The sequence below is a fragment of the Aotus nancymaae genome, unplaced genomic scaffold (genome assembly GCF_030222135.1).
Source record: "Aotus nancymaae isolate 86718 unplaced genomic scaffold, 86718_ANA_hifiasm-v0.15.2.pri h1tg000011l, whole genome shotgun sequence".
NCBI lineage: Eukaryota > Metazoa > Chordata > Mammalia > Primates > Aotidae > Aotus > Aotus nancymaae.
This window is the reverse complement of record NW_026988422.1, coordinates 10,235,318-10,259,145: the sequence shown is the minus strand read 5'-3', so window position 1 is coordinate 10,259,145 and position 23,828 is coordinate 10,235,318. Positions and strand designations below refer to the sequence as shown.

The 23,828-nt window shown below is 46.0% G+C and overlaps 1 long non-coding RNA gene across 2 annotated transcripts; it reads right to left on the bottom strand.

The window, feature by feature from the left end:
- Positions 1–920: 920 nt before the first annotated feature.
- LOC105723048 (uncharacterized) lies at positions 921–18,003 on the bottom strand. 2 transcript variants are annotated; one of them, XR_010341939.1, is made up of 6 exons: positions 17,868–18,003; positions 12,424–12,539; positions 10,547–10,667; positions 6,392–6,486; positions 1,667–1,756; positions 921–1,030 (listed from the first exon to the last, which is right to left on the bottom strand). It is a non-coding gene; the product is annotated as an uncharacterized LOC105723048 (long non-coding RNA). The 2 variants fall into 2 exon arrangements; XR_010341938.1 differs by lacking the exon at positions 17,868–18,003 and having other exon boundaries at positions 12,424–12,759.
- Between the last annotated feature and the right edge of the window lie 5,825 nt (positions 18,004–23,828).

Genomic DNA, 23,828 nt, shown 5'->3' with positions numbered 1-23,828 from the left:
CAGAAAAAAAATTAAGACACTTATGTTTTTGAGATAGGGTCTTGCTCTGTCCTCCAGGCTGGAGTACAGTGGTGCAGCCTCCCACATCGTTGGGATTACAGGGGTCCACCACCATGTTTTTGTATTTTTAGTAGAGATGGGGTTTCACCATGTTGGCCAGGCTGGTCTTGAACTCTTGACCTCATGTGATCCTTCCACCTAGCACCTGACCAGAGAAATTAAGACATTCTCAGATAAACAAAAGCTGAGACAGTTCATTACGTTGGGACCTGTCCTGCAAGAAATACTAAAGGGAGTCCTTCAAGTCAAAATGAAAAGACGCTAGGTGGACATTTGAAGCCACATATAAAGACCTGTATTATTGGAATTTTGATTCACATCTCTGATTTTAATTATTTTATTGGATTTAAAAGATGTGTAACCATAAGCCTATGTTAAATATGTAATTTATTTAAAAAAATGGGTCATGGTGCTGTGCACCTGTAGTCTCAGCTATGGAGGATCACTTCAGTCCAGGGGCTTCAGGTTACAGTGAGCTATGACAGTGACACTGCACTCCAGCCTGAGTGACAGAGTGAGACTCTCTCTCTAAAATATAGATATACTTTGTAACATCAACATCATAGGACATGGCAGAGCTGTCAAGGAGTAGAGTATTTGTATGTGATTGAACTTACTAGTTTAAAATCAATTGCTGCAACTTCAGGATGTTTTATATAATCCTCATGGTAATTACAAAGAAAATACAGAATGTACACAAAAGGAAGTGAGAAGGCATTCTAAGTGTGTCACACAAAAAAATCAAACACAAAGGAAGGCAGAAGAAAGGAAATGAGAGAAAACAAACCATAAGCCATGCAGAAAACAATCCACAGAGTGGCACGGGGAGGTCCGTAAATGGCATGCTGGAGTCCTCCCAGAACAACAGCTCACCTTCGTCCCTGGCTGTGGGCCTCATGGCACAGTCACCCACCAGGCTATTGAGTTTCATCAGATGATAATCTTTAAAAATGCAAATTATTTCCACAACCTAAAGACAGTAAGAGACTTACACATAGGATGAAAAAAGATGATACTCCATGGAAATGGTAATTGAAAAAGAAAGAGGAGCTAGATTAATCTCAGATTAAATAGACTTAAGGTCAAAAGCTGTTGTAAGAGATAATAACAGTCCATTCACCAAAAAGATGCAACAGTTATAAAGGTACATGCAACATTCCTCAGAGCTCCTAAATATATGATGCAAACACTGACAGAATAAAAGGAGAAACAGACAGTTCTATGAAAATTTTAGGAAATTTCAACACCTCACTTTTTCTTTTTCTTCCAGACAGAATCTTTGTTTCCTAGGCTGGAGCACAGCTGCAACCTCCTGAATTCAAGTGACTCCTGTGTCTCAGCCTCAGAGTAGCTGGGATTACAGGCGTATGCCACCATGCCCAGCTATTTTTAGTAGAGACAGGGATTCACCACATTGGCCAGGCTGATCTCGAACTCCTGACCTCAAGTGATCCACCCACCTTTGCGTCCCAAAATGCTGGGATTACAGGCATGAGCCTCTGTGCCTGGCCCAATAACTGACTTCCAATAATGGATACAACACCCAGACAGAAGATCAAGAAGGAAACAGAGAGCTTGAATGATACTGTAGATGAATTGGACCTACCAGACATACACAGATGAGTTCACCCAGCAGCAGAATACACATTCTTCAAAGTAATGTGGAATGTTCTCTGGGAATGATCATATATTAGGCCTGAAAGCAAGATTTAATACATTTTAAAGGATTGAAATCATAATAGCAGAAGGAAAACTGGAATATTCACAAATCTCTGGGAACTCAACAATGTACTACAAAACTATGGATCAAAGAAAAATAATAAGGAAAATTATAAAGTATTTTGAGACAAAACAACCTATCAAATCTTATGTGATGCAGCAAAAGCAGTTCTATGAGGGAAATTTATAGCTGTACACACTTACATTAAAAAAAAAAAAATGGCTGGAGATGGTGGCTCCCATCTGTAATCTCAGCACTTTGGGAGGCTGAGATAGGCAGATAACCTGATGTCAGGAGTTTAAGACCAGCCTGGATAACATGGGGAAACCCCATCTCTACTAAAAACATAAAATTAGCCAGGAATGGTGGCAAACACCTGTAATCTCACCTACTTGGGAGGCTGAGGCAGGAGAATCATTTGAACCCATGAGGAGGAGGTTGCAGTGAGCCAAGATTGTACCACTACACTCCAGCCTGGGAGACACAGTTAGACTCCATTTCCCCCCATCCCCACCACACACACAAAAAACAGTAGCAGCCAGGCATTGTGACACTATTCTATAATCCCACCTACTTGGAAGGCTGAGGCCAGGAGATTGCTTGAACCCAGGAGTTTGAGACTACCTCAGCAAATGGCAAGACCCTCTCTCAAATAAAAGAAAAAGGAAAAGCTCTCAAACCGAAATCCTAACTTTGTACCTTAAATTATTAGAAAGAGAAGAACAGCCTAAACCCAAAGCTAGGAGAAGGAAGGAAATACTAAAGGTTAGAACAGAAATAAATGAAATAGAAGATGAATCAGTGACCAAAAACTTGACAAGAAAGTACAAGAACAGATGGCTTCATGGGTGACTTGTACCAAACATTTACAGAATCAATACCAATCCTGCTCATCTTCCAAAATACTGAGGAAAGAATACCTCCAAACTCATTCTATGAGGCCAGCATTACTAATACCAAAGGCAGACAAAGCAGCAGAAGAAAACACACCACTATCCCTGATCAATACACATGCAAACGTGCTCAAGAAAATACTAATGAGAATTCAACAGCATCATAGAAGGATTATTTACATGATCAAGTAAGATTTATTCCTGGAATGGAAATGTGGTTACCATATAAACATTAGGGTAAGATACCACATTAACAGAATGAAGGAAAGAAAACACATGAGAATTTGTTTCAATTAGTACAGAAAAAGCATTTAATGAAGTTTAATATCCTTTCATGATTAAAAACATACTGATGAGAAATCGAAACAACCTCAGTGTAGTAAAGGTCATATGAACAACCTCCAGCTGGTATCATTCTCAATGATAAGAGACAAAGTTTTCCAAGATGAGTAATAAATAAGTATGCCTGCTTTCATAATACTGGAAATCCTAGCCAGAGCTATTAAGAAAGAAAGGAAAAAGAAAAGGCATCGAAATTGGAAAGGAAGAAGGACAATTTTCTCTGTTAACAAATGACATGATCTTCTTTGTAGAAAATCCTGAAGACTGCACAAAATAGTTTCAGGATTATGAAATCAACATACAGAAGTCAGTCGCATTTCTACACACTAACATCAACAATCCAAGAAGAAATTAAGAAAACAGTTCCTGCTGGCTTGGTTGTGGATGCCTATAATCCCAGCTACTTGGGAGGCTGAGGCAAGAGAATCACTCGAGCCTGGGAGGTCAATGCTGTCAGTTTTTATAATGATTATGCCTATGAATAGCCACTGTACCCTAGACTTGGCAACATAGTGAGACACTATCTTAAAAAAAAAAGAAAAGAAAAAAGTCAGTTTACAATAGCATCAAAAAGAATAAAACAGAAATAAACTCAATGGGGAGGCAAAGACTTTGGCAGGATTTTGAGTTCCAGAGACCAGTTGTGTAACAAATGTAAAGGCATCTCATACTTATGTATTAAAAGGCTTAGTTTTGTTAAGATGTCAATACGACTCAAAGTGATCTACAGGTTTAGTTTAATTGCTCTTAAAATCTCAGTGACATTTTTTCTTCAATTATAGAAAAATCCATCCTTATAAATTGTGTAAAGTTTATACACAATTTCAAGAGATCCCAAATGATCAATCTTGAAAAAGTAACAAAGTTGGAAGTCTTTTACTCCTAAATTTCAAAATGTATTATTAAAAGCTACAGTGGGCTGGGCATGGTGGCTCAAGCCTGTAATTCCAGCACTTTGGGAGGCCAAGGTGGGCAGATCACAAGGTCAAGAGATCAAGACCATCCTGGCCAACAAGATGAAACCTCATCTCTACTAAAAATACAAAAATTAGCCAGGTGCGGTGGCATATGCCAATGGTCCCAGCTACTAGGGAGGCTGAGGCAGAAGAATCCCTTGAACCCAGGAGGCAGAGGTTGCAGTGAGCTGAGATTGCACCACTGCACTCCAGCCTGGTGACAGAGCAAGGCTCTGTCTCAAAAACAAAAAACAAAAAATGCTACAGTGGTCAAAAGTATGGCATGGCAGTAAAGACATACAGAGAGACCAGTGGAATGGAATACGGAGTGCAGAAGGAAACTCTTACACATACGGTCAAATGAGTTCAATAAGGATGCTAAGATTTTTCAATCAGAAAAGGGACAGTCTTTCAACAAATGGTGTGGGAAAACTAGATATCCACAGGCAAAAGAATGAAGTTAAAGCCTTACCTTATATCATGTTAAAAAAAAACCTCAATAATGAATCAAAGACCCAAGTGTAAGATCGGAAGCTATACAAATCTTGTTTTTTGAGACACAGTCTCACTCTGACAGCGAGGCTGGAGTGCAGTGGCATGATTTTGGTTCACTGCAACCTCTGGCTCCTGGGTTCAAGCAATTATCTGCCTCAGCCTGCCAAGTAGCTGGGATTACAGGCACCCATCACCATGCCTAGCTAATTTTTGTATTTTTAGTAGAGACAGGGCATCTTGGTCAGGCTGGTCTTGAACTCCTGACCTCGCGATTCATCCCCTTCGGCCTCCCAATGTGCTGGGATTATAGGTGGGAGCCACTGTTCCCAGCTGATAACTCTTAAAACATAGAAGGAGAGCTTCCTTTGGCAATGATTTCTTGGATATGACACCAAAAGCCCAAACAACAAAAGGAAAAGTAGACAGATTGGATAGCATCGAAGGATACTATCAACAGACTGAAAAGGCAACTTATGGAATGACAGATGTGCAAATTACATGTCAAAGAGTTCTCATCTAGAATAGATAAAGCACTCTCACAATGCAACAACAAAACCCAACTAAGGCAATTCAAAAATGCGCAAAGGACGTGAATAGACAGTCCACCAAATAAGAGATGCAAATGGCCAATCAGCACATAAAAGGATGCTCACCATCACTATTAGGGAAACAAACCAAAACCACGTGGAGAGACTGGGCGTGGTGGCTCATGCCTGTAATCCCAGCACTCTGAAAGGCCGAGGTCGGCGGATCACTTGAGGTCAGGAGTTTGAGACCAGCCTGGCAGACATAGTAACACCACGTCTCTACTAAAAATAGAAAAATTAGCTGGGTGTGGTGCCATGTGCCTGAAGTCCCAGATGTTCAGGAGGCTGAGGAAGGAAAATTGCTTGAACCTGGGAGGTGGAGGTTGCAGTGAGCCAAGATTGCACCACTGCACTGGAGAGGCCACCTCAGACTCATTAAGATGGCTGTAATCCATACAGAAAATAAAGTGTTAGCGAGGATGCTGAGCGATTGGAAGCCTTGTGTACCCTTACTGGGAGTTTAAAATGGAGCGGTAGCTATGGAAAACAGTGTTTAAACTTTTCATGGAAAAGTTAAAAACAGGCCAGGTGTGGTGGCACACACTTGTAATCCCAGCACTTTTCGAGGCTGGGGTAGGTGACTCACTTGAGGCCAGGAGTTCAAGACCAGTCTGGCCAATGTGGTGAAACCCATCTCTACTAAAAACACAAAAACTAGCCAGGTGTGGCAGTATAGGCCTGTAATCCCAGCTACTCAGGAGGCTGAGGGTTAAGAATCGCTTGAACCCAGAAGGCAGAGGTTACAGGGAGCCGAGATTACACCACTGCATTCCACCCTGGGTGACAGAGCGAGACTCTGTCTCAAAACAAAGGATTACCATATAATTCAGCATTTCCACTTCTGGGTATGTACCCCCTACAATTCAAAGGGCATCACACATTGATACACTGATGTTCATAGCGGCATCGTTGAGAGCAAATTCTGACATGTGTGAGCAATCATATTGTTTGCTGAGAAATCTCATTAAGAGCGGCGGCAAGGGAAACCTAGTCGGCCCCCCAAAGTGGATAACTGCCCCCAATGCAGCAAACTGCTCAAAGCATTATAAACAGCATCCAATATAATCATGTCTCAAGCCAGATCAATTAGTTCTTCGAACACGGGATGTGCGACCCTTTCCTTTGTTCCTCGTAAAGAGTGCTTTTAGTTCATCTTTAACCTACAGTAAACACACACTAGCTGCCTGGTTAGTTTACCTTTAACCAATGAAAGAACACAGAGCATCCGCTTGTAAAACTTGTCACTGGAAAGTCCAGAATAAATACATAGGTCAGGGTCTGCTCTGGACTCTCAGCTGGAAATGCTGTGAGACCCCTGGTGCTCCACTCTGAACTCACCTTTTGCTATCTCTGTGTCTCTTAATTCCTTCAGTGCCTCATGAGTTGGGGTCTCCAAGGCTGAACTGGTCTCAGCACAGCGTTATTCATAGGAGCTGAAAAATAGCAGGAACCCAAGTGCCCACCGACAGATAAATGTGGTCTCTCCATACAGTCAAATATTATTCAGCCTTAAAAAGGAAGGAAATCCCGACACATGCTAGCACACAGATGAACTTTGAAGACGTTATGCAAAGTGAAATAAGGCAGTCACAAAAAGAAATACTTTATGATTCCACTTATGGGAAGGACCCAGAGTATCAGATTCACAGAGGCAGAAATTAGAGTGGTGGCGGCCAGGAGCTGGGAGGGAGCAGTAATGGCTTATTTAATGGTGACAGAGCTTCAGTTTGGCAGGATTTAGTGAGTTCCAGAGTTTGGATGCACAAAAATGTGAATGTACTCACACGGAAATGTGTACTTTAAATGGTTGTGGTAAATTTTTTGTGTTTTACCACATTTAAAATTTTTGACATTGAAATGTATATTTATTGAGCATCTCCATGCTGGGCATGATGATATGATTATGAACACCGTAGTTATAAAAAACACTCTTAGGGAGGTAAAATTCTAAGTGTAAAAACCAGCACAGACAGACAGTAATAGACATAGACCCACAAGATCAGATAGTAGGCTTATTAGACAGATATCATAGATTTCAGCAGGGAACCAGAAATTATTAAAATTACTAATCACTAAATTTATAGTTTAGTAATTTAGCCAATCAGCTAGTTTACTAATTACTGAAAGTTACATACTGAAAAAGAACCAGAATGTAGTAGAAAGAGATGGCAGAAAGGCCACCTAAAGCCCATCTTTTAGACATTGCTCTTAGCAGATGAGGGACAGAAGGGCACTTCCTGGCCAGGCATGGTGGCTCATGCCTGTAGTCCCAGCTCCTCAGGAGGCTGAGGCAGGGGAGTCACTTGAACCCACCAGGCAGAGATTGCAGTGAGCTGATACTGTTCCACTGCACTCCAGCCTGGGCAACAGAGCAAAACTCCATCTCAAAAAAATAAATGGCAGGGTGTGGTGGCTCATGCCTGTAATCTCAGCACTTTGGGAGGCCAAGCGGGTGGATCACTTGAGTTCAAGAGTTGGAGACCAGCCTGACCATACCCCATCTCTAAAAAAAATAGAAAAATTAGCTGGGTGTGGTGGCAGGCATCTGTAATCTCAGCTGCTCAGGAGGCTGAGGCAGAATTGCTTGATCCTGGGAGGCAGAGGTTGCAGTGAGCCACTGTACTCCAGTCTGGGTGACAGAGCTAGACTCCATCTCAAAGAAGTTAAATAAAGCCCATCTTTTAAACAGTTCTCCTAGCAGATGAGGGATAGAAGAGCGCTTCCTTACCCTGGTAGCTCTGAGTGTCCAGTCTGTGCCCTTGACCACCACACTTGCTGGGGAAACAGTAGAGCAGCCTCCACTGCAAGCTGTACTGAACATCCCACCCACACAGTGAGAGTTCCCTTTAGCCTGCACTTTGGGTTGGATGCATCCCGAGCTCTCAATGCATCATGTGCTAAGGTTCCACCCTCTCCTTGGCTGGGAAGTATGTCTTGGTCTTCTGTCTCCAGGGTGCTGGTGGCAGAGGCTGACATGGAGTGAGTGCTCCATAGATGCTTGTTCAGTTTCCTAGGAACTCATCAGGCTGGGCCTAACACCACTGCCTGCAAAGGCCTGGCAGGTGTAGGGACTCATCGACCCATGCCTGCTGCTCTTACAGAAAGAGGAGAGGAAGATGGGTGGGAGTGGATGGAGAGTTGTCCTTTTAATAAGGAGGGCCAGGAGCTGTAATAGGAGCCCCAACATAATTTATCCAAGGAAACAGCAGGGGCCCCTCTCCTCTGGGGTCAATAGCCTGGCCTGCCTTCTCTTCTTTTCAGTTTGAGATTTCATCTAAGCCAGCACTAGGCTGCCAAAGACTTCAAACTCCTTCACCTTCTACTCTAATTCCAGCTCCTTGACAAGGGCAAGATTCTTGGCTGGGACAGAATAACTAGCATGGAATGCTGGGAAACTCAGAACCACACGTGCTTCAAATGCAGGGAAGAAGAGCTGTTTGCCATTGCATTCAAAATACTTCCGAGGACATGAAACTCTCCCACGGTCTGAGTAATTCTCCCTCTTCCTCCACACCTCCACTGTAAACCAAGAGACAGCGTGGCCAGCGAGTCCCAGCCCTGCAGAGAGAGCTCTACCAGCTCCTGTTCATGCCCAAGGTATTTATTAACTTATGTAACAGCCACGTGGGAAGCCACTGCTTCAGAACGCTGACTGTGCACAGGGGGACACGAAGTCAGGTTCTCAGCTGCCCGGTCCTGGCTTTCCCTGCCTGACCCAGGGGTCTCCTGAGGCAGGAGCGTCTTTGAGGGGAACTGATAGCTCCTCAGAAGCCCAATGGAGAGCTGCTCTCTGGGGTAAACACATGGGGACTGAAGGCTTTCGAGAGCCTCTGTTTTGGTAGGGGCACCTGTGAACTCAGGCTCCCAGGCTAGAGCATTCAAAGTTTTTTTACATTCTTTTGGAACATAACCTTTTCTTTTGAGTTTTCAACTGAAGAATAAACCTAGCAGAATCCAAGAATGTGTCTATGGATTGCTAGGGCTGATCATCAACTCAAGAGATGGGGAGACGTGGGCAGTTATGCAATCTTCTCACCGATAGGGGGAGCCCTCTTTGGGCTGAGCATTTGGTAGTAGATTGTAGGGTCCAGATTCCAGAGCAAAGCACCAGGTGTCAGCCATTGGGACTGAGACAAGCAGAAGGCCAGATGCCAGACTTGGCTGTCCCTGGCCTCCCCACCCATGAATCCCTGGTGCACAGCAGGTGCTAGATGAAGTTCAGAAGAAAAAACTCCAGGGTAAATGGGAATGAGCAGGTTGGTCCTCCACATTCCCATGCTGGAGGGAAGAGAAGGGTGGGTGGCTGGGATCTGAGTGTTTGCTATGGTTACAGCCTAAAGATCCCGGAGCCCAGGCAGTGCTCCAAGTGCTATGAAAGATGTTTGATCTTAAGCCTTACAATAGTCCAATGAGGAATGGATGATCTCCTTAATGAGGGAAGAAACCAAGGCTCAGAGAGTTGAGGGGATTGCCCCAAGGTCATATAACCTACAAATGGCCAGGACAGTTCTGATGCAGGCCTGTCTGCCTCCCAATGCTGCCCAAGCTCAATTACCCCCCAACCACTTCTGCTTTTGTAGTAATAGCCTTATGCCACATATTCTACCAGTTACTTTATGAAAGAAAGTCAAGTAAACTTTAGCCATATCCCAAGCCATAATAGGTAGGTGCTGTTCAAAATACCCTGTAAATCAGCTCATGCAAGATCAGAAATGCACCCACAACTGTTACAGGTGCTGTGCTAGCCACTGTTTTGGGGAACTCAGCCCAGGAATATGAGTGAAGAGATAACTCACAAAGCAAAGCAAATCACTGGCATGCAGGGGGCCCTGAGCAATTCAGAGTCAGATGCAACTAGAGTGTGCAGCCACCTGACCTGCTGGTTTCCCAATATGCTTAATGGATCCATGATGTTGGGTCCACAAAGGAAATGCAGAAGCCTTCCCTTCCTGCCTCCCACACTCTGTGGGTCAAGTATATACCAAAAACATAGCAGTGGACTGGACACCAGCAGACATACAAAGAGGGAAAAACAGTTCTCCCTTCACAAGGCAGGTTGGACAACATCAATATTTTGCAGTTAGGAGGTGCGGGTGGAGTGTTTGTTCATGCCCAGAATTTAAAGACAAACAGATGGGAGAGGGAATTGTTCCAGCAGAAAAACCAGTAAATGTTCACATCTACAGTGTACACTGAACTGATGCCTAGACACCATAGCAAGGCTCTGTCCCTACAAAAAATTTAAAAATTAGCCAGACATGGTGGCACATGCCTGTAGTGTCAGCTACCCAGGAGGCTGAGGCAGAAGGATCACTTTAGCCCAGGAGTTTAAAATTAAAGTGTGATCACATCACTGCACTCCAGCCTGGGCATCAGAGCAAGGCCATATCTCTAAAACAAAACAAGATAAGACATTTACATAAAAATCAATGTATGAAAATCCAAAATAATATGTTAGCAAATAAACACCACTGGGGCTTAAAAAGAACTTACCTAAACCAAGTGACGCCTGTACAGTGTGAAGAGGATGGCTTGAAATTAGAACATCTTTTCATTTCCTTTATATTAGTATGTTGAAAATCATGATCACCATAGATGTTCAAAATGCATTTGACTACAAAATTTATAAAAGAAAGTTATCAAATTAGAAAGAGTGATACTTCTTTAAATTATGCACAATAAATGAAATTACACCCAGACACACACCCATCAAGGCAAAGCCCAGCATCACTTGTAAGGGATGGAAGCAATAGAAGCTTCCATCAACCTTCGGGACAAAAGAATGCCTTCTGTTACCACTATTATTTTGGAGGCCCTAGCTGATGAAACTAGGCAAGGAGCAAAGTAAGACATTAAAGAAAAAAGCAAAAGGTGAAATAGTTATATTTACTCTGAAAAATGAGGCAGACAGATTTTGCTAAGGAGTTAGGTACAAAAGGAACATACTAAACAGCCTTCCTTTTTCTTAGTTGTTAAATTATAGAGATGGGGCTGGGCACAGCTCATGCCTGTAATCCCAGCACTTTGGGAGACCAAGGCAGGCAGATTGCTTGAGGCCAGGAGTTCCATACCAGCCTGGCCAACATGGCAAAACGCTGACTCTACTAATAATACAAAAATTAGCTGGGTGTGGTGAAGCACTCCTGTCATACCAGGTACTCAGGAGGCTGAGGCATGAGAATTTCTTGAACCTAGGAGGTGGAGGTTGAAGTGAGCCGGAACTGCACTACTGCACTCCAGCCTGGGCTACAGAGAAAGACCCTGTGTCAAAAAAAAAAAAAAAAAAAAAAAATAGTGATGGGGCCTTACTGTGCTGCCCAGGCTGGTCTCAAACTCCTTAGCTCAAGCAATCCTTCTGCCTCAGTCTCCCAAAGTGCTAGATTTACAGGCCTCAGCCACCAAGCCTGGCCTCAGACAGTCTCCTATGTACAAACAAGCAGTTAGAAAAAAGAAGAAAACATCCCATTTGCAACAGCACACCCCCAAAAAACAAAACTCTCAGAAATAAACATGTGAAAATATGCACACACAATCCATATGAAGAAATCGGTCAATGAAACACTTAGAATGCAAAGAAAGCCACGCTATACATGTTATCAAGAAAGGTTCAACATTAAAAAGATGTCACAGCCAGATGTGGTGGCTCACACCTGTAATCCCAGTACTTTGGAAGGCCAAGGTGGGTGGATCACAAGGTCAGGAGTTTGAGACCAGCCTGAGTATCATAGTGAAACCCTGTCTCTACTAAAAACACAAAAAAATTAGCCGGGCATGGTGACCTACATCTGGAGTTCCAGCTACTCAAGAGGCTGAGGCAGGAGAATTGTTTGATCCTGCAGGCAGAGACTGCAGTGAGCTGAGACTGTGTGATTGCACTCCAGCCTGGGTGACAGAGTTAGGCTCTATCTCAAAAAGCAAACAAAAAGATGTCACTACCAATATCAAGTGCGGGTGTGTGGAAGTGGAGCCTTCACACATGCTGGGGGAACATAAGACAGCATGGCCACTCCAAAAGACAGTTTGGCAGTTTCTTAAAAGGTAAATATAAATTTACCTTATGGAGTTGGATGCAGTGGCTCAGGCCTGTAATCCCAGCATTTTGGTAGGCCAAGCTGGGTAGATCATCTGAAGTCAGGAGTTCGAGACCAAACTTGGCCAACATGGTCTCTTCTAAAAATACAGAAAAGTAGCCCAATGTGGTGTCGAGCACCTTTAATCCCAGCTACATGGGAGGCTGAGGCAGGAGAATCTCTTGAAACTGGAAGGCAGAGGTTGCAGTGAGCTGAGATCATGTCACTGCACTCCAGCCTCAATGACATAGCCCTACTCTGTCTCAAAAAACAAAAAAAGTTAGGTGCAGTGGCACATACCTGTAATCCCAGCTACTCAGGTGGCTGAGGCAGAAGAATCACTTGAACTTGGGAGGTGTAGGTTGCAGTGAGTCAAGATCATGCCACTGGACTCCAGCTTGGGCAACTCAGTGAGACTGTCTCCAAACACATAAATAAATAAAAATAAAGTGTCAACATCAGTGGCTCTTTGTATACTCACAGAATGGTGCATCCATCACCACCATCGATTTTAGAACATTTTCATTTCAACAAGGAACGCTGTTATCCTTCATCATCACCCCTTCCAATTCTTCCTTCCACCCCCAGCACTAGGTAACCAGTAATCTGCTCCCTGTCTCTCTGGATTTTCCCATCTGGACATTTCATATAAATGGGATGATACAGTATGTGGCCCTTGGTGACTGGCTGCTTGGACTTGGCATAGTGTCAGGCTCACCCACATGTGGCCCATATCTGTGCTTCATTCCTTTTCACTGTCTTATTGCCGAAGTGATGTCATAAGCTCTGCAGGTGGACTGTGAAAAGTCAGGGTGTGTGTTGTAATCCCTAGAACAATTGCTAAAGAAAGCATCTATAGCAAAAACAGAGCAAAAAGACAGCCAAAAAGCCACTAGAGATGAAAGGATACATGAAGAATCACTCCATTCATCCAAAAGAAGACAGGAAAGGAGGAACAAAACACAAAAGAATAGGCCAGGCACGCTGGTTCACTACTAAAAATACAAAAAAATTAAAAAAATTAGTGAGGCACAGTGGCACACACCTGTAATCCCAGCTACTCAGGAGGCTGAGGCAGGAGAATCAATTGAATCTGGGAGGCGGAGATTGCAGTGAGCCGAAATCATATCACTGCGCTCCAGCCTGGGTGACAGAGTGAGACTGTCTCAAAAAAAAAAAAAAAAAAAAAAAAAAAAAACACAAATGGCATAGGTTAGAAATTCCATTGAACTGTAAGTGAACTAAACACTCCAAATGAAACTGAGATAGTGAGACTGAATTTTAAGAAACATAAACAAAAACATGACCCACCTATATAATGTGTAGAAGAGGCACCCTTTAATTACAAAAACACAGGTAAGATGAAAACAACAGCATGAAAAAAGATATCTATGTAAACATTAGTTATAAGAAAGCTCTATTAACATTAGATAAATAGATAAGTAATACATGGGCTTCCTACTTCTTTGATGGACCAATTAATAACTGAGAATATGAGGTTGGTGCAGTGGCTCAGGCCTGCAATCCCAGCACATTGGGAGGCCAAGGTGGGCAGATCACCTGAGGTCAGGAGTTCAAGACCAGCCTGGTCAACATGGTGAAACCTTGTCTCTACTAAAAATACAAAAATTAGCCAGGCACGATGGAGGGTGCCTTTAACCCCAGCTACTTGAGAGCCTGACATGGGAGAATGGCTTGAATCTGGGAGGTGCAGGTTGCAGTGAACAGAGATTAAGCCATATACTTCAGCCTGGGCGATAGAGCAAGACGTCGTCTCTAAAACAAACAAATACTGGAGAATGGTACACTTTAAATTGCTGCATTTTGTGGTATGTGAATTACATGTCAATTTCTTAAACGACTGGTAGGAAAAGGAAGGCACTGCAAATGATATTTTGGTTTTGTAATTAAGCGATTTCTTCCTCTCTCTCCAAAAAGAAGTCCTCTTTCAGTTTCTGCAAACTTCCTCCTTCCCCCCACTATCCATCCTCCCAGAGGAACTTTTATCTGTTCCCACCCAGATTAGAAAACTTTGTCTTTTAATTTGAAGCCTGGTAGGTAAATTAGAGGTCCCAAGTCAGAGAGACAGGCATCCCAGGGCCCTGTTCCATCTGAGCCTCCCACGCCCCATGACTCACTTTACCCCATAATGCTCTTCCCTTCCGGTTTACCATCTGGAAAAAAGAATAAACTTATTTTTCTTATTCACCAATAATTTACATAAACCAAAGTTTACAAACAAGGGTGTCCTTAGCAACTTGATCTCATTCTCTTTGAATACCCAATTGCTCTCCAGTAAAGGGATTGTCTTTCCAGACAACATAAATTCACTTGGAAATCTCACTTAAAACAGAAAAGTTAAGGTCTTCAAATGTTTGCTGTGGATCTTCAAACCATTTGCAGGAATTCATGGGGCTGAAGGTCAAAGGCAAAGAAAACAAGGCATAAATTATTTTGCCCTCATTTCATTTGTCCTTGTACGCCCATGGTTAGTGATTAGTAAGGTCACCTGGCAATGACAAAAATCTGCTTTTGAAGATGTGTCTTTTGTTTTTCTTTTTTCTTTTTTCTTTTTGTTTGCTTTTTTTGAGACAGAGTCTTGTTATGTGGCCCAGGCAGGAGTGATGCAGTGGCACAATCTCAGCTCACTGCAATCTCCATCTCATGGGTACAAAAGATTCTCCTGCCTCAGACTCCTGAGTAGCTGAGATTACAGTCACCCATCACCATGCCTGGCTAGTTTTTGTGTTTTTAGTACAGGCGGGGTTTCACCATGTTGTCCAAACTGGTCTCAAATTCTCACAGTAGAAACGCCATGTGGTCTGCCCACCTCAACCTTCCAAAGTGCTGGGATTACAGGGGTAAGCCACCTCAGCTGGCCAGGTCAATTTTCTCCAATGGAAGTAACAAAACAGGTATCATCAAAAAATCACAGACATGTCAAAAATTTTCAAACAGTGTTGGAGGCCAGGGGCAGTGGCTCATGAGTGTAATCCCAACACCTTGGGAGGCTAAGGCAGGAGGATCACTTGAGACCAAGAGTTCAAGACCATCCTGGCCAACACAGTGAGACCTCTTATCTACAAAACATTTTTTAATGATACTGGAAAATGCTAACTTGGATAGTGACAGTTTCAATGCATCATTGCCTGGCCTTCTAGGTTTTGCTCTGAACCTCGTGACAGATGATTAAGTCATGTGTCCAAGCTCAGGGACTTCCTGTTGTACAGAGATGATGCTCCCTGGAGCACCCCACTCCAATCCCCCTCCCTTCAACTTGTCCCAGTGTATCATATTCAGCCCAGACCTGGGCAAGCCCCACTCATGTCATCAGCCCTGCCCTGACCAACAGCCTAGAAAAGGGCCCCATACACCCCCACAAAGGGCAGGGTGACTCAGTTCACCCACATGGTTCAGGCCAGCTGCCTGCCTTGCACTCTCTCCAGACCTGGGCCAGTGTACAAACTCCACAGCCAGGGCCCCGTACTCAGAAGAGTCCCTAATGTTTTCTTGAATGCCGTGCTGCTTGAATCTTTATTTTTTTGAGACATAGTCTCTCATTGTCACCCAGGCTGGAGTGCAATGGCATGATCTTGCCTCAGTGCAACCTCCTCCTCCCGGGTTCAAGTGATTCTCCTGACTCAGCATCCTGAGTAGCTGGGATTACAGGTGCCCACTACCATGCCCAGCTAAGCTTTTTATTTGTAGTGGAGACAGGGTTTCACCATGTTGTCCAGGCTGGTCTCAAACTCCTGACCTCATGATCCACCTGCCTCGGCCTCCCAAAGTGCTGGGATTACAAGTGTGAGCCACTGCACCCTGCCTACTTTAATCTTAATTTCTGAAAATTATTGATTTTTGTTTTGTGTGAATCCATGCAAATTAAGTAGCAATTCCTACTTCAGAGCAACTTAATGAAGATTCTTGGATGGCTGGAGTAGGCCAGGATTTAAAGTAAGGGGCTGGCTAAGCACAGAGTCCTTCCAACAGGGAGACCTCTCCCTTGCTCTAAAGTAACCCTCTCAGAGCCATTTCCTAATGGAGCCTGAAACAGCCTGGTGACCTGCCCTCAACTGTTTTAATCACTGCCTGTCCCCCTCTTCAAGAGTGGGTGCATTTCACTTAAGTGCATAATTAATACTAACAAGAGGGGCTGTGCCCATGGGCTGGGGTCCTGTCATGGGCATTCTGTTTGGGGTCCCTGGGAGGCACAGGACCCAGATCTGTCCTTATAGTATGACAACAGATCACTCTGCAGTGGCCTGTCCTGAGCAGGACAAGACCCAGCAACCCTTTTGGTCAATGCTGGAATGTCTCCCAGGAATGAGCAATGGTGGCATTTGCAGGATGGTTGGCAGCACTGACAGCGGGCCAGCTGTTCCTCAGTGGCTCTGGTGGTTCAAACCCACAACCCAGCCAACTCACCCTGGGCTCCAACCAGCCTGGCTAACTGGGAACAGCCATTCCCAGCTGCACTCAGGCATCTGAAAGACCCTTCCTTTCCCATGAAGCCTCTTGCAGGGCTTCAGTAAGGAAGCAGAAACAGTAAGGGGAAACCACAAACCCATATAACTCTAATAGCATCACCTCCTGGTCCATGGGGGTTGAGGGAGGGCACTTTCCCTGTTCAATTTCATCCTGACACCACCCTGGTGGGGGTAGGAGCAATGCCATTTGCTCCATCTCACAAACAACATCGCATCAGCACCCCAAGAGACGAAGCCAGGGACTGAGACTGGCTAGCAAAACCAGGACTGGAACCGACTGGGCCTCTCTGACTTGGGAGCCTTAGGGCAGGCTGTTGGTGTCTGCAGATCCCAGCCTAGTGTAGCCTGTGTGATCAGCCGGGGCTGAGGTTCCCTCTGCTGACAGGGCTTTCCGTCTTAAGGACACTGGTGGGGCCATGGCCCCGTCAGATCATCTGTCCCTGGGAACACACTTTTCCGGAGAACTCCAATGAGGAAGAGAAAGTGGGTACACTGACTTCCATGTCTCTGAAAATACCCTTGTAAAAGTACATAAGGACCCGACAGTGCACTTATAATCAGAAAGTTCAGGACCCTCTGCTCTGAGAGCATCAACATTGGCCATCTCCTTTTCCTGTTTGGGTCTCAAACTCTGCCTCTGGAACCTTGTTTCCAAGGCTAAGTTTCCAGCCGGAACAAGTGTCCACGCTCTGTTCTCCCAACCCATGCCCCTGCCATAGCCAGGAAGGCTGAGGACAGACAGGGTCTTTGCTCTCCTAGACAGAGCTGGCCATGACTGAAGGACCCTCAGATGCAGGCAGAGCCCTTTGTCCTTTTTTGTCACTGTGCTGACCACCTTGGGAGTTGATTATGTTCCTTAAACCTTCTGGGAACACTTAAGGCTCCCAGCACTGCAAAAAGGATTAAGTCAACTGAGATGAGACACTTTTTCCAATTAGTTATAAACCACCCATGTTGGAGTTTTTGCAAAACTTGCCGGTTGCTTTCCCATTATCCAAGATTCCTCATTCTTTCTTTCTGCATAAATAATTTCACAAGATATTCAAGTAAATTTGGTACTAAAGGCCCATGACCATGGATTAAGCAGGACAGTCACAGTGAAATTCTAAAGCCAAAATCTTCTCTTCCATGTACCATATGCTGTGAGAAAGGAGATGGTGAGTAACTTCCACCTACCAAACCTCCCTACCTCAGGCTTAAGACACACATCAACAGCTACAACGACGTTTGTGTTGGGATATGCATTTTACTACATACGTGTATCTTTAAGAAGACTTTTCCTGGCTGGGTGCAGTGGCTCACACCTGTGATCCCAGCACTTTGGGAGGCCAAGGCAGGTGCATCCTTTGAGATCAAGAGTTTCAGATCAGCTTGGCCAACATGGCAAAACCTCTTCTTTACTAAAAATAGAAAAATTAGCTGGGCATGGTGGTGCATACCTGTAATCTCAGCTACTTGGGAGGCTGAGGCAGGAGAATTGCTTGAAATGGGGAGGTGGAGACTGCAGTGAACCCAAGCTTGCACCACTGCATTGCAGCCTACAGGATAAGGAAGGGGAGTGACTCTGTCTCATAAATAAATAAGTAAGTAAATAAAATAAAATAGGCTGGGCACCGTGGCCTCATACTTGTAATTCCAGCACTTTGGGAGGCAGAGGTGGGTGGATCAGGAGCTCAGGAGTTCAAGATGAGCCTGGCCAAGATGGTGAAACCCCCTCATCTACTAAAAATACAAAAAATTAGCCAGGCGTGGTGGTGGGCACCTGTAATCCCAGCTACTCAGGAGGCTGAGGGAGAGAATTACTTGAACCCAGGAGACAGAGGTTGCAATTAGCTAGATGGACAGGGTGGTAAGATCTGGGAGGCTCCACCTACATGACCTCCTGACCCCAACACTCATTCCCCAGTCCCGCTCAGCATAGAGACTAGAGTGACATCACCAGAAATGTAGACGCTTGGAAGGACACCAGTGACACGGAGTAGAGGAGGCTAGAGGTCCAAAAGGCGCCAAGCTCCTGGCTTCGGATGCCCAGGACTCTGTCCAGAAAGACTCCCTCCCAGCCATGGAACTTGATGGTCCTCAAGTTCCTGAGGATAGAGGTGGTGAGCTGGGCCCACAAGTCCTTCTGCCTCATTTGCTCTCCTGGGATTGGAGGGAAGAGAGAGATGAAGACACGGCTGGTCCAGAATTCTCCCCTGCACCCTGACAACCACCCTGCAGCAAATCCCACTGATCTCACAAACTGTGTCCCAAAGTTGTCTGCCTCTCTGCATCTCTGACTCTCAGACCTGATCCATCCCCCATCATCCTGTGGCTGGACTCCTGCAGGAGCTGACCCGGGACAACAGTCCCAGGGAGGCAGCTTCTGATGCCCAGAGAACAGAGCCTGCCCCTGAGCCCGCCTGGGTGTGTCATGATCCGGAAGGCTGCCTGGAGGTGGTGTAATGCCTGAGCTACATCTTTTTTTCTTTCTTTCACATTTTTGGTGGAGTTAACTATGTTGCCCATGTTGGCCTCAAGCTCTTGGGCTCAAGTGACCCTCTGCCCCTGGCCTCCTAAACTGCTGGGATTACAGCCTGAGCTATACCTTAAATGACCAGGAGGTGGGTGCTGGGCAGGCAGAGGATGAGGGGATGGAGCCAGGAAGAGGGAGGGGAGGCTTTGAGACAGGGAGCAGCATGACTCAGAGGACACTCAGTGTGGCCAGAAGAGTGCGTGGGCAGGGTCACTTGGCACTTTAGTGTCAGACAGGAGTTTGGGGTCTCCTGTGCTTCACCGGAGGAGGGGGCATCATCAGAAGGCAGCTGCCTGGAGAAGGTTTTCTGTTATTTTTTGAGATGGAGACTTGCTCTGTTACCAGGCTGGAATGCAGTGGCACGATCTCAGCTCACTGTAACCTCTGCCTCCCATGTTCAAGTGAGTCTCCTGCCTGAGATTCTAGAGTAGCTGGAACTATAGGTGCCTGCCATAATGCTCAGGTAATCTTATTTTTTTAGTAGAGATGGCATTTTGCCATTTTGACCAGTCTGGTTTGGAACTCCTGGACTCAGATGATCCACCTGCCTTGATCTCCCAAAGTGCTGAGATTACAGGAGTGAGTCACTGTGCCCGGAGGAGGCCACACAGGAGGCTGGAGTAACAGTCCAAGTGACAGGTGGACATTGGGAGAGCTGGGCCTAGAGAGGAAATAAGGTCCTTCCCTCCATCCCCCTTCCCTCCCTCCCTCTCTCCCACCTTTCTTTTCTTCCCCACTCCTTTCTTCTACTCTCCTGCCCGTTCTTTCTGCCCTGTCTCCTTTTTCCCCTCCCTCCTCCCTTTCTTCCTTCCCTCCCTCATTCCTTCTCTTCCTCTTTCAACTCTTTCCTTCCCTCCATCTGTCCTCCCCTTTCCTATCTTTCCTTCCCTCCCTCCTTTTCATCCCTCCCCTCCCTCCTTTCTCCCCTCCCTCCCTTCTTCCCTTCCTCTCTCCTACCCTTCTCCCCTCCCTCCTTCTGTAGTTCTCAAGCACTGATCCAGCACCTTCTGCATGCCAAGCACTAACTAGATACTGAGTCTGCCACAGGGAGTGGCCCACGCTGCTGATGAGCTTCCAGTCTAAGGAGAGCGAGGCCATCGGCCCCTGCCAGGTGCTTTCTGCAGGGCCCTTTAGGAAGTGGAAAGTGCTGGGGAAAAGCAAAAATGAACCCAGGACAGGCCAAGGAAGGGAGCTGCTGGGAGGAAGGGATGGGCGGGCCGTGTCCTTGCTGGACGGTGGTGAGGGAGGCGGGCCTGACTGCAGGGGGTGCTGAAGGGGACAAGGGTCTTCTGGAGTGAGTGTGGTCCAGGCAGAGGGAACAGCTACAGCAGATGCCTGGAGAGATGTGTGAACATCAGGCAGGTGTGAGGATGAGGAAGGGGGGTAGGTGGGAAAGAGGGGGAGATGGATGGAAGGTGAGGCTGGAGGCAATGAGGCAGCTCAGGGCAGACCTGGTGGGCCACTGTGGGGCCTTTGGCTCAGACCAAGGATAATGGGGCCGCTGTGGGTCTGAGCAGAGGAGGGTGCAATGGATTCAGCTCACAAAGGTCTCCTGTGGAAGTGGAGAGAGGCTGGGGCAGAAGAAGTAGGGAGTGAGCCAGGGCCTTGCTGCTGGATGCATTTTAAAGGTGATGAGAAGCAAATCTGCTGACTGATGGGGTGCAGGAGACAAAGGCATTGATTTGACCCAGGGCCTGGGGCCTGAACACTGGAGGGAGGAGCTGCTGTCCACTATGATGGGGAAGGAGCAGGGCAGGTCTGCACAATGGGCAGCTCGCAGAGGTAAGAACAAAGCCAGACCCACCGGCTCCCACTCAGCTCTCCCCTCCCCATTGCCCACACCAGGGCCTGTGTCTTCCTACCTGGTCTGTCCCTTTCCCAAAAGCCGAACCTGACAGTGATTCCTCTTCTTGGTGATGAAGAAATTCAGAGGGAGTCAGCTCAGGAAGACAGCGATGGTCGAGGGACACAGGAGCTGGGGACAGAGGGGGACAGAATGTCAGGAGATCCCAGGGAGCCCAGCTGCCAGAGGCATGTGAGCCACAGCAGCTCCATCTTGAATAGGAGTTTGGTAAAAGGAGGCTGAGACCTACTGGGCTGCATTTCCAGGTGGTGAAGGCATTCTAAGTCACAGGGTAAGACAGGAGGGCAGCACAGGATACAGGTCACAGAGACCTTGCCAGTAAAACAGGCTGCAGTAAAGAAGCCGGTCCAAAACCCACCAAAACCAAGATGGTGACCAGAGTGACCTCTGGTCATCCTGACTGCTACATTGCCACCAGTGCCATGACATTTTACAAATGCCATGGCAACATCAGAAAGTTGCCCTGTATGATCTAAAAAGGGAAGTCATGAATAATCTACCCCTCATTCAGCATGTCATGAAGAAATAACCCTAAAGATGGGCACCAGCGCCCTCTGGGCTGCTCTATGGAGTAGCCATTCTATCTTTACTTTTCTAAAAAACTTGCTTTTTAGGAAAGAATAAACTTGCGCTGTGGCTCACACCTGTAATCCCAGCACTTTAGGAGGCTGAGGCAGGTGGATCACCTGAAGTCAAGAGTTCGAGACCAACCTGGCCAACATGGTGAAACCCTGTCTCTACTAGAAATATAAAAATTAGCCAGGTGTGGTGACATGCACCTGTGATCCCAGCTACTCAGGAGGCTGAAGCAGGAAAATCACTTGAACCCTGGAGGTGTAGGTTATAGTGAGCCAAGATCACACCCCTACCCTCTACCTAGCCTGGGCAACAGAGTGAGAATCCATCTCAAAAAAAAACAAAAAAAGTGTGCTTTCGCTTTACGGACTCATCTTGAATTGTTTCTTTCACAAGATCCAAGAGCCCTCCCTTGGGGTCTGGATCGGGTCCCCTTTCCTGTTATGCAGCTGCAGATCCTGAAGAGGGTCAGACTTGGGTCCTAAGATGCGGAGTCAGGGAATGTGATAAGGGCAGCCACCAGGTCCCAGGGATCTGGGCTCAAGGGGGTCTGCTGGGTCAGGAGGCGCCTGCTGAAGATGGGGTCCTTCAACGTCAGGGAGGGGAATGGCCCACTGACACGATGGGGAGAGGGTTATATTCAAGACAGAATATGCACACACAGGAGTAGGACTGCGGGGTGTTCCTGGCCACAGCAGTGAAGTTGAAACCTCTGGAATCAGGCTGGATTCAAATCCTGAATCTGACACCTGTGAGTGTGGCCTTGGATCAAGTCACCGCCCTAACATGCAATTCCCTTGTCCACAAAATGGGAACAGAGTTGTCCTCATTTTGCATGTTTGCTTATTACATTTAAGTATTTTTCTAATCCTCATTTTACCCTCATGAGGGTTGTCAGACTTAGCAAATGATCATACAGATGCCCAGTTACCTTTGAAGACAAAGAGTGAATAAGGTTTTAGTCTAAGCCTCGTGCATTATTTGAGACATACACTGAGAGTCCGAAACTCACACTTCACTGGATGTCCTGTGTTTTCTCTGGCAACCCTGCTCCCCACCAACGTGGCGCTTTTGGGATAGTTATCTCCCCACTCTCAGCTTTGGTTTCTATATCTGGAAAACGTGGAAGTGGGAGGTAGAATAAATGATTTTTAAGTTGCTGTGACTTTCTGAGAGTCCTTCACAGGTTACTTGAACCCATTCTCTCACCAAGCCCCACCCCAACTCCAGTCTGCATGCCTCAGTTTCCTCTTAGTCCTTAGGAATACTTTTTTTTTTTTTTGAGATGGAGTCTCGCTGGAGTGCAGAGTTGCGATCTTGGCTCACTGCAGCCTCTGCTTCCCAACCAATTCTCCTGTCTCAGCCTCCCGAGTAGCTAGGATGACAGGTGTGCATCACTATGCCTGGCTAATTTGTGCATTTTTAGTACAGACAGGGTTTCACCATGTTGCCAGGCTGGTCTCGAACTCCTGGCCTCAAGTGATCTACTCACCTCAGCCTCCCTAAGTGCTGGGATTACAGGTTTGACCCACCTCACCCGGCTCAAGGAAAGTAGAACGCTATTTTCTAATGTAGGGTCAGTTTGTTTCATTTGTGCAGCAATGGCGTCACCTGGTGGCTTCATGGAGAAATGCCCTGAGGGTAAACCACCCACAGCAGGGGTTGGAAAAACACTCAAAGGAATCTGACAGAAGATGAGCATCTCTTTCTGGCGGAAAAATGGTTCATTAAACTGTAGCAACCTCAGTACCCACCCCTCCTTCACCAGGATCTCATGGTGATGTTAGCAGCTGTCTACCAAGAGGCAGGAAAAGTGCACAGGGAAAGTGACACGGTGCATTATCTGCGGATATCTTGGTCTTCTCTGAAAATTTTTTTTTTTTATTTGACGGGGAGTCTTGCTCTGTCCCTCAGGCTGGAATGCAGTGGTGTAATCTCGTCTAATTGCAATTTATGCCTCTCAGGTTCAAGCGATTCTCCTGCCTCAGCCTCCATAGTAACTGGGATTACAGGCACATGCAACCACGACCAGTTCATTTTTGTATTTTCAGCAGAGACAAGGTTTTGCCATGTTAGTCAGGCTGATGAACTCCTGACCTCAAGTGATCTGTCCACCTCAGCCTCCTAAAGTGCTGGGATTACAGGCATGCACCCCCATGCCTGGCAGAAGGATCAGGTTTTCTAATTTTATTTTTATTTTTTAGACAGAGTCTCACTCTGTCACCCAGGCTGGAGTACAACGGTGTGGTCTCGGCTCACTGCA